We start from the raw sequence: 12,293 nt of genomic DNA, 5'->3' as shown, positions 1-12,293 counted from the left end.
ACCATGGGCTATAGCCCAAATCGTACGGCATACTATAGCAAGCCGTTTCTCATCATTTTTGAGGATTTGAAGAAAAAAAAAACGATGGGTTATATATAGCCCATCTTCTTTTTAATTAAAAAAAAAAAAAATAACCTCGTTTTTCATCATTTTGGACCATGGGCTATAGCCCAAATCGTACGGCATACTATAGCAAGCCGTTTTTCGTCCTTTTTGAGGATTCGAAAAAAATGAAAAAATGAAAAAAACGATGGGTTATAGCCCATCGTTTTTTTGATTTTTTTTAAAATCCTCGTTTTTCATCATTTTGGACCATGAGCTATAGCCCATATCGTACGGCATACTATAGCACACCGTTTTTCATCATTTTTGAGGATTTAAAAAAAATGAAAAAATGAAAAAAAACGATGGGTTATAGCCCATCTTTTTCGAATTTTTGATAAAAAAAATTAACCTTGTTTTTCATCATTTTGGACCATGGGCTATAGCCCAAATCGTACGGCATACTATAGCACACCGTTTTTCATCATTTTTGAGGATTTGAAAAAAATGAAAAAATGAAAAAAACGATGGGTTATAGCCCATCTTTTTTGAATTTTTGATTTTTTTTGTTAACCTCGTTTTTCATCATTTTGGACCATGGGCTATAGCCCAAATCGTACGGCATACTATAGCAAGCCGTTTTTCATCATTTTTGAGGATTTGAAAAAAATGAAAAAATGAAAAAACGATGGGTTATATATAGCCCATCTTTTTTTGAATTTTTGATTTTTTTTTAACCTCGTTTTTCATCATTTTGGACCATGGGCTATAGCCCAAATCGTACGGCATACTATAGCAAGCCGTTTCTCATCATTTTTGAGGATTTGAAAAAAAAAAAACGATGGGTTATATATAGCCCATCTTTTTTTTAATTAAAAAAAAAAATAACCTCGTTTTTCATCATTTTGGACCATGGGCTATAGCCCAAATCGTACGGCATACTATAGCAAGCCGTTTTTCATCCTTTTTGAGGATTCGAAAAAAATGAAAAAATGAAAAAAACGATGGGTTATAGCCCATCGTTTTTTTGATTTTTTAAAAATCCTCGTTTTTCATCATTTTGGACCATGAGCTATAGCCCAAATCGTACGGCATACTATAGCACACCGTTTTTCATCATTTTTGAGGATTTGAAAAAAATGAAAAAATGAAAAAAACGATGGGTTATAGCCCATCTTTTTTGAATTTTTGATTTTTTTTGTTAACCTCGTTTTTCATCATTTTGGACCATGGGCTATAGCCCAAATCGTACGGCATACTATAGCACGCCGTTTTTCATCATTTTTGAGGATTTGAAAAAAATGAAAAAATGAAAACAACGATGTGTTATAGCCCATCGTTTTTTGAATTTTTGATTATTTTTTTTATCCTCGTTTTTTATCATTTTGGACCATGGGCTATAGCCCAAATCGTACGGCATACTATAGCACGCCGTATTTCATCATTTTTGAGGATTTGAAAAAAATGAAAAAATGAGAAGAACGATGGGTTATAGCCCATCTTTTTTGAATGTTAGATTTTTTTTTGTTAACCTCGTTTTTCATCATTTTGGACCATGGGCTATAGCCCAAATCGTACGGCATACTATAGCACGCCGTTTTTCATCATTTTTGAGCATTTGAAAAAAATGAAAAAATGAAAAAAACGATGGGTTATAGCCCATCGTTTTTTTGATTTTTTTCCCTCGTTTTTCATCATTTTGGACCATAAGCTATAGCCCATATCGTATGGCATACTATAGCACGCCGTTTTTCATCATTTTTGAGGATTTGAAAAAAATGAAAAAATGAAAACAACGATGGGTTATAGCCAATCGTTTTTAGAATTTTTGATTATTTTTTTTATCCTCGTTTTTTATCATTTTGGACCATGGGCTATAGCCCAAATCGGACGGCATACTATAGCACGCCGTTTTTCATCATTTTTGAGGATTTGAAAAAAATGAAAAAATGAAAAAAACGATGGGTTATAGCCCATCGTTTTTTTGATTTTTTTTTATCCTCGTTTTTCATCATTTTGGACCATGGGCTATAGCCCAAATCGGACGGCATAGTATAGCACGCCGTTTTTCATCATTTTTGAGGATTTGAAAAAAATGAAAAAATGAAAAAAACGATGGGTTATAGCCCATCTTTTTCGAATTTTTGATTATTTTTTTTAACCTCGTTTTTCATCATTTTGGACCATGGGCTATAGCCCATATCGTACGGCATACTATAGCAAGCCGTTTTTCATCATTTTTGAGGATTTGAAAAAAATGAAAAAATGAAAAAAACGATGGGTTATAGCCCATCGTTTTTTTGATTTTTTTTTTATCCTCGTTTTTCATCATTTTGGACCATGGGCTATAGCCCAAATCGTACGGCATACTATAGCACGCCGTTTTTCATCATTTTTGAGGATTTTAAAAAAATGAAAAAATGAAAAAAACGATGGGTTATAGCCCATCGTTTTTTTTATTTTTTTAAAATCCTCGTTTTTCATCATTTTGGACCATGAGCTATAGCCCATATCGTACGGCATACTATAGCACACCGTTTTTCATCATTTTTGAGGATTTGAAAAAAATGAAAAAATGAAAAAAAAACGATGGGTTATAGCCCATCTTTTTCGAATTTTTGATAAAAAAAATTAACCTTGTTTTTCATCATTTTGGACCATGGGCTATAGCCCAAATCGTACGGCATACTATAGCACGCCGTTTTTCATCATTTTTGAGGATTTGAAAAAAATGAAAAAATGAAAAAAACGATGGGCTATAGCCCATCGTTTTTTGAATTTTTGATTATTTTTTTTATCCTCGTTTTTTATCATTTTGGACCATGGGCTATAGCCCAAATCGTACGGCATACTATAGCACGCCGTTTTTCATCATTTTTGAGGATTTGAAAAAAATGAAAAAATGAAAAAAACGATGGGTTATAGCCCATCGTTTTTTTGATTTTTTTCCCTCGTTTTTCATCATTTTGGACAATGGGCTATAGCCCAAATCGTACGGCATACTATAGCACGCCGTTTTTCATCATTTTTGAGCATTTGAAAAAAATTTAAAAATGAAAAAAACGATGGGTTATAGCCCATCGTTTTTTTGATTTTTTTCCCTCGTTTTTCATCATTTTGGACAATGGGCTATAGCCCAAATCGTACGGCATACTATAGCACGCCGTTTTTCATCATTTTTGAGCATTTGAAAAAAATTAAAAAATTAAAAAAACGATGGGTTATAGCCCATCGTTTTTTGATTTTTTTCCCTCGTTTTTCATCATTTTGGACCATGGGCTATAGCCCATATCGTACGGCATACTATAGCACGCCGTTTTTCATCATTTTTGAGGATTTGAAAAAAATGAAAAAATGAAAACAACGATGGGTTATAGCCCATCGTTTTTTGAATTTTTGATTATTTTTTTTATCCTCGTTTTTTATCATTTTGGACCATGGGCTATAGCCCAAATCGGACGGCATACTATAGCACGCCGTTTTTCATCATTTTTGAGGATTTGAAAAAAATGAAAAAATGAAAAAAACGATGGGTTATAGCCCATCGTTTTTTTGATTATGTTTTTATCCTCGTTTTTCATCATTTTGGACCATGGGCTATAGCCCAAATCGGACGGCATACTATAGCACGCCGTTTTTCATCATTTTTGAGGATTTGAAAAAAATGGAAAAATGAAAAAAACGATGGGTTATAGCCCATCTTTTTCGAATTTTTGATTATTTTTTTTAACCTCGTTTTTCATCATTTTGGACCATGGGCTATAGCCCATATCGTACGGCATACTATAGCAAGCCGTTTTTCATCATTTTTGAGGATTTGAAAAAAATGAAAAAAACGATGGGTTATAGCCCATCTTTTTTTGAATTTTTGATTCTTTTTTTTCCCTCGTTTTTCATCATTTTGGACCATGGGCTATAGCCCAAATCGTACGGCATACTATAGCACGCCGTTTTTCATCATTTTTGAGCATTTGAAAAAAATTAAAAAATGAAAAAAACGATGGGTTATAGCCCATCGTTTTTTGATTTTTTTCCCTCGTTTTTCATCATTTTGGACCATGGGCTATAGCCCATATCGTACGGCATACTATAGCACGCCGTTTTTCATCATTTTTGAGGATTTGAAAAAAATGAAAAAATGAAAAAAACGATGGGTTATAGCCCATCGTTTTTTTGATTATGTTTTTATCCTCGTTTTTCATCATTTTGGACCATGGGCTATAGCCCAAATCGGACGGCATACTATAGCACGCCGTTTTTCATCATTTTTGAGGATTTGAAAAAAATGAAAAAATGAAAAAAACGATGGGTTATAGCCCATCGTTTTTTTGATTTTTTTCCCTCGTTTTTCATCATTTTGGACAATGGGCTATAGCCCAAATCGTACGGCATACTATAGCACGCCGTTTTTCATCATTTTTGAGCATTTGAAAAAAATTAAAAAATGAAAAAATGAAAACAACGATGGGTTATAGCCCATCGTTTTTTGAATTTTTGATTATTTTTTTTATCCTCGTTTTTTATCATTTTGGACCATGGGCTATAGCCCAAATCGGACGGCATACTATAGCACGCCGTTTTTCATCATTTTTGAGGATTTGAAAAAAATGAAAAAATGAAAAAAACGATGGGTTATAGCCCATCGTTTTTTTGATTATGTTTTTATCCTCGTTTTTCATCATTTTGGACCATGGGCTATAGCCCAAATCGGACGGCATACTATAGCACGCCGTTTTTCATCATTTTTGAGGATTTGAAAAAAATGGAAAAATGAAAAAAACGATGGGTTATAGCCCATCTTTTTCGAATTTTTGATTATTTTTTTTAACCTCGTTTTTCATCATTTTGGACCATGGGCTATAGCCCATATCGTACGGCATACTATAGCAAGCCGTTTTTCATCATTTTTGAGGATTTGAAAAAAATGAAAAAAACGATGGGTTATAGCCCATCTTTTTTTGAATTTTTGATTCTTTTTTTTCCCTCGTTTTTCATCATTTTGGACCATGGGCTATAGCCCAAATCGTACGGCATACTATAGCACGCCGTTTTTCATCATTTTTGAGCATTTGAAAAAAATTAAAAAATGAAAAAAACGATGGGTTATAGCCCATCGTTTTTTGATTTTTTTCCCTCGTTTTTCATCATTTTGGACCATGGGCTATAGCCCATATCGTACGGCATACTATAGCACGCCGTTTTTCATCATTTTTGAGGATTTGAAAAAAATGAAAAAATGAAAAAAACGATGGGTTATAGCCCATCGTTTTTTTGATTATGTTTTTATCCTCGTTTTTCATCATTTTGGACCATGGGCTATAGCCCAAATCGGACGGCATACTATAGCACGCCGTTTTTCATCATTTTTGAGGATTTGAAAAAAATGAAAAAATGAAAAAAACGATGGGTTATAGCCCATCGTTTTTTTGATTTTTTTCCCTCGTTTTTCATCATTTTGGACAATGGGCTATAGCCCAAATCGTACGGCATACTATAGCACGCCGTTTTTCATCATTTTTGAGCATTTGAAAAAAATTAAAAAATTAAAAAAACGATTGGTTATAGCCCATCGTTTTTTTGATTTTTTTCCCTCGTTTTTCATCATTTTGGACAATGGGCTATAGCCCAAATCGTACGGCATACTATAGCACGCCGTTTTTCATCATTTTTGAGCATTTGAAAAAAATTAAAAAATTAAAAAAACGATGGGTTATAGCCCATCGTTTTTTGATTTTTTTCCCTCGTTTTTCATCATTTTGGACCATGGGCTATAGCCCATCGTTTTTTGAATTTTTGATTATTTTTTTTATCCTCGTTTTTTATCATTTTGGACCATGGGCTATAGCCCAAATCGGACGGCATACTATAGCACGCCGTTTTTCATCATTTTTGAGGATTTGAAAAAAATGAAAAAATGAAAAAAACGATGGGTTATAGCCCATCGTTTTTTTGATTATGTTTTTATCCTCGTTTTTCATCATTTTGGACCATGGGCTATAGCCCAAATCGGACGGCATACTATAGCACGCCGTTTTTCATCATTTTTGAGGATTTGAAAAAAATGGAAAAATGAAAAAAACGATGGGTTATAGCCCATCTTTTTCGAATTTTTGATTATTTTTTTTAACCTCGTTTTTCATCATTTTGGACCATGGGCTATAGCCCATATCGTACGGCATACTATAGCAAGCCGTTTTTCATCATTTTTGAGGATTTGAAAAAAATGAAAAAAACGATGGGTTATAGCCCATCTTTTTTTGAATTTTTGATTCTTTTTTTTCCCTCGTTTTTCATCATTTTGGACCATGGGCTATAGCCCAAATCGTATGGCATACTATAGCACGCCGTTTTTCATCATTTTTGAGCATTTGAAAAAAATTAAAAAATGAAAAAAACGATGGGTTATAGCCCATCGTTTTTTGATTTTTTTCCCTCGTTTTTCATCATTTTGGACCATGGGCTATAGCCCATATCGTACGGCATACTATAGCACGCCGTTTTTCATCATTTTTGAGGATTTGAAAAAAATGAAAAAATGAAAAAAACGATGGGTTATAGCCCATCGTTTTTTTGATTATGTTTTTATCCTCGTTTTTCATCATTTTGGACCATGGGCTATAGCCCAAATCGGACGGCATACTATAGCACGCCGTTTTTCATCATTTTTGAGGATTTGAAAAAAATGAAAAAATGAAAAAAACGATGGGTTATAGCCCATCGTTTTCGAATTTTTGATTATTTTTTTTAACCTCGTTTTTCATCATTTTGGACCATGGGCTATAGCCCATATCGTACGGCATACTATAGCAAGCCGTTTTTCATCATTTTTGAGGATTTGAAAAAAATGAAAAAATAAAAAAAACGATGGGTTATAGCCCATCTTTTTTTGAATTTTTGATTCTTTTTTTTATCCTCGTTTTTCATCATTTTGGACCATGGGCTATAGCCCAAATCGGACGGCATACTATAGCACGCCGTTTTTCATCATTTTTGAGGATTTGAAAAAAATGAAAAAATAAAAAAAACGATGGGTTATAGCCCATCTTTTTCGAATTTTTGATTTTTTTTTTTAAGCTCGTTTTTCATCATTTTGGACCATGGGCTATAGCCCAAATCGTACGGCATACTATAGCAAGCCGTTTTTCATCATTTTTATTTAATTTTTGATTTTTTTTTTTTACCTCGTTTTTCATCATTTTGGACCATGGGCTATAGCCCATATCGTACGGCATACTATAGCACGCAGTTTTTCATCATTTTTGAGGATTTAAAAAAATGAAAAAAACGATGGGTTATAGCCCATCTTTTTTGATTTTTTTTTTCTTTTTTTTTCTCGTTTTTCATCATTTTGGACCATGGGCTATAGCCCATATCGTACGGCATACTATAGCAAGCCGTTTTTCATCATTTTTGAGGATTTGAAAAAAATGAAAAAATGAAAAAAACGATGGGTTATATATAGCCCATCTTTTTTTGAATTTTTGATTCTTTTTTTAACCTCGTTTTTCATCATTTTGGACCATGGGCTATAGCCCAAATCGTACGGCATACTATAGCTAGCCGTTTTTCATCATTTTTGAGGATTTGAAAAAAATTGAAAAATGAAAAAAACGATGGGTTATAGCCCATCGTTTTTTTGATTTTTTTCCCTCGTTTTTCATCATTTTGGACCATGGGCTATAGCCCATATCGTACGGCATACTATAGCAAGCCGTTTTTCATCATTTTTGAGGATTTGAAAAAAATGAAAAAAAAAAAAACGATGGGTTATATATAGCCCATCTTTTTTTGAATTTTTGATTTTTTTTTAACCTCGTTTTTCATCATTTTGGACCATGGGCTATAGCCCAAATCGTACGGCATACTATAGCAAGCCGTTTTTCATCATTTTTGAGGATTCGGAAAAAATGAAAAAATGAAAAAAACGATGGGTTATAGCCCATCGTTTTTTTGATTTTTTTCAAATCCTCGTTTTTCATCATTTTGGACCATGAGCTATAGCCCATATCGTACGGCATACTATAGCACACCGTTTTTCATCATTTTTGAGGATTTGAAAAAAATGAAAAAATGAAAAAAAACGATGGGTTATAGCCCATCTTTTTCGAATTTTTGATAAAAAAAATTAACCTCGTTTTTCATCATTTTGGACCATGGGCTATAGCCCAAATCGTACGGCATACTATAGCACGCCGTTTTTCATCATTTTTGAGGATTTGAAAAAAATGAAAAAATGAAAAAAACGATGGGTTATAGCCCATCTTTTTTGAATTTTTGATTTTTTTTGTTAACCTCGTTTTTCATCATTTTGGACCATGGGCTATAGCCCAAATCGTACGGCATACTATAGCACGCCGTTTTTCATCATTTTTGAGCATTTGAAAAAAATGAAAAAATGAAAAAAACGATGGGTTATAGCCCATCGTTTTTTGATTTTCTTCCCTCGTTTTTCATCATTTTGGACCATGGGCTATAGCCCATATCGTACGGCATACTATAGCACGCCGTTTTTCATCATTTTTGAGGATTTGAAAAAAATGAAAAAATGAAAACAACGATGGGTTATAGCCCATCGTTTTTTGATTTCTTTCCCTCGTTTTTCATCATTTTGGACCATGGGCTATAGCCCATATCGTACGGCATACTATAGCACGCCGTTTTTCATCATTTTTGAGGATTTGAAAAAAATGAAAAAATGAAAACAACGATGGGTTATAGCCCATCGTTTTTTGAATTTTTGATTTTTTTTTTATCCTCGTTTTTCATCATTTTGGACCATGGGCTATAGCCCATATCGTACGGCATACTATAGCACACCGTTTTTCATAATTTTTGAGGATTTGAAAAAAATAAAAAAATAAAAAAAACGATGGGTTATAGCCCATCTTTTTTTGAATTTTTGATTATTTTTTTAACCTCGTTTTTCATCATTTTGGACCATGGGCTATAGCCCAAATCGGACGGCATACTATAGCACGCCGTTTTTCATCATTTTTGAGGATTTGAAAAAAAATGAAAAAATGAAAAAAACGATGGGTTATAGCCCATCCTTTTCGAATTTTTGATTATTTTTTTAACCTCGTTTTTCATCATTTTGGACCATGGGCTATAGCCCAAATCGTACGGCATACTATAGCACGCCGTTTTTCATCATTTTTGAGGATTTTAAAAAAATGAAAAAATGAAAAAAACGATGGGTTATAGCCCATCGTTTTTTTGATTTTTTTTTTATCCTCGTTTTTCATCATTTTGGACCATGGGCTATAGCCCAAATCGTACGGCATACTATAGCACGCCGTTTTTCATCATTTTTGAGGATTTGAAAAAAATGAAAAAATGAAAAAAACGATGGGTTATAGCCCATCTTTTTTTTAATTTTTGATTCTTTTTTTTAACCTCATTTTTCATCATTTTGGACCATGGGCTATAGCCCATATCGTACGGCATACTATAGCACGCCGTTTTTCATCATTTTTGAGGATTTGAAAAAAAAAAAAAAAAAAAACGATGGGTTATATATAGCCCAACTTTTTTTTAATTTTTGATTTTTTTTTAACCTCGTTTTTCATCATTTTGGACCATGGGCTATAGCCCAAATCGTACGGCATACTATAGCAAGCCGTTTTTCATCATTTTTGAGGATTCGGAAAAAATTAAAAAAACGATGGGTTTTTTAGATTTTTTTTAAATCCTCGTTTTTCATCATTTTGGACCATGAGCTATAGCCCATATCGTACGGCATACTATAGCACACCGTTTTTCATCATTTTTGAGGATTTGAAAAAAATGAAAAAATGAAAAAAAACGATGGGTTATAGCCCATCTTTTTCGAATTTTTGATAAAAAAAATTAACCTCGTTTTTCATCATTTTGGACCATGGGCTATAGCCCAAATCGTACGGCATACTATAGCAAGCCGTTTTTCATCATTTTTGAGGATTTGAAAAAAATGAAAAAATGAAAAAAAATGATGGGTTATAGCCCATCTTTTTCGAATTTTTGATAAAAAAAATTAACCTCGTTTTTCATCATTTTGGACCATGGGCTATAGCCCATATCGTACGGCATACTATAGCACGCCGTTTTTCATCATTTTTGAGGATTTGAAAAAAATGAAAAAATGAAAACAACGATGGGTTATAGCCCATCGTTTTTTGAATTTTTGATTATTTTTTTTATCCTCGTTTTTCATCATTTTGGACCATGGGCTATAGCCCATATCGTACGGCATACTATAGCACGCCGTTTTTCATCATTTTTGAGGATTTGAAAAAAATGAAAAAAACGATGGGTTATAGCCCATCGTTTTTTTGATTTTTTTTTTTTATCCTCGTTTTTCATCATTTTGGACCATGGGCTATAGCCCAAATCGTACGGCATACTATAGCACGCCGTTTTTCATCATTTTTGAGGATTTGAAAAAAATGAAAAAATAAAAAAAACGATGGGTTATAGCCCATCTTTTTTTTAATTTTTGATTCTTTTTTTTAACCTCGTTTTTCATCATTTTGGACCATGGGCTATAGCCCAAATCGTACGGCATACTATAGCAAGCCGTTTTTCATCATTTTTGAGGATTCGGAAAAAATTAAAAAAACGATGGGTTTTTTAGATTTTTTTTAAATCCTCGTTTTTCATCATTTTGGACCATGAGCTATAGCCCATATCGTACGGCATACTATAGCACACCGTTTTTCATCATTTTTGAGGATTTGAAAAAAATGAAAAAATGAAAAAAAACGATGGGTTATAGCCCATCTTTTTCGAATTTTTGATAAAAAAAATTAACCTCGTTTTTCATCATTTTGGACCATGGGCTATAGCCCAAATCGTACGGCATACTATAGCAAGCCGTTTTTCATCATTTTTGAGGATTTGAAAAAAATGAAAAAATGAAAAAAAATGATGGGTTATAGCCCATCTTTTTCGAATTTTTGATAAAAAAAATTAACCTCGTTTTTCATCATTTTGGACCATGGGCTATAGCCCATATCGTACGGCATACTATAGCAAGCCGTTTTTCATCATTTTTGAGGATTTGAAAAAAATGAAAAAATGAAAAAAACGATGGGTTATAGCCCATGGTTTTTTTTATTTTTTTTTTATCCTCGTTTTTCATCATTTTGGACCATGGGCTATAGCCCAAATCGTACGGCATACTATAGCACGCCGTTTTTCATCATTTTTGAGGATTTTAAAAAAATGAAAAAATGAAAAAAACGATGGGTTATAGCCCATCGTTTTTTTGATTTTTTTTTAAATCCTCGTTTTTCATCATTTTGGACCATGAGCTATAGCCCATATCGTACGGCATACTATAGCACACCGTTTTTCATCATTTTTGAGGATTTGAAAAAAATGAAAGAATGAAAAAAAAAACGATGGGTTATAGCCCATCTTTTTCGAATTTTTGATAAAAAAAATTAACCTTGTTTTTCATCATTTTGGACCATGGGCTATAGCCCAAATCGTACGGCATACTATAGCACGCCGTTTTTCATCATTTTTGAGGATTTGAAAAAAATGAAAAAATGAAAAAAAACGATGGGTTATAGCCCATCGTTTTTTGAATTTTTGATTATTTTTTTTATCCTCGTTTTTTATCATTTTGGACCATGGGCTATAGCCCAAATCGTACGGCATACTATAGCACGCCGTTTTTCATCATTTTTGAGGATTTGAAAAAAATGAAAAAATGAAAAAAAACGATGGGTTATAGCCCATCTTTTTTTAATTTTTGATTTTTTTTGTTAACCTTGTTTTTCATCATTTTGGACCATGGGCTATAGCCCAAATCGTACGGCATACTATAGCACACCGTTTTTCATAATTTTTGAGGATTTGAAAAAAAAAAAAAAATTAAAAAAACGATGGGTTATAGCCCATCTTTTTCGAATTTTTGATTATTTTTTTTAACCTGGTTTTTCATCATTTTGGACCATGGGCTATAGCCCAAATCGTACGGCATACTATAGCAAGCCGTTTTTCATCATTTTTGAGGATTTGAAAAAAATGAAAAAATGAAAAAAACGATGGGTTATAGCCCATCGTTTTTTTGATTTTCTTTTTTATCCTCGTTTTTCATCATTTTGGACCATGGGCTATAGCCCAAATCGTACGGCATACTATAGCACGCCGTTTTTCATCATTTTTGAGGATTTGAAAAAAATGAAAAAATGAAAAAAACGATGGGTTATAGCCCATCTTTTTTTGAATTTTTGATTCTTTTTTTTAACCTCGTTTTTCATCAT

This window comes from Protomyctophum parallelum (assembly GCF_964188405.1).
Source record: "Protomyctophum parallelum genome assembly, chromosome: 1".
NCBI lineage: Eukaryota > Metazoa > Chordata > Actinopteri > Myctophiformes > Myctophidae > Protomyctophum > Protomyctophum parallelum.
This window is presented reverse-complemented; position numbering follows the sequence as displayed.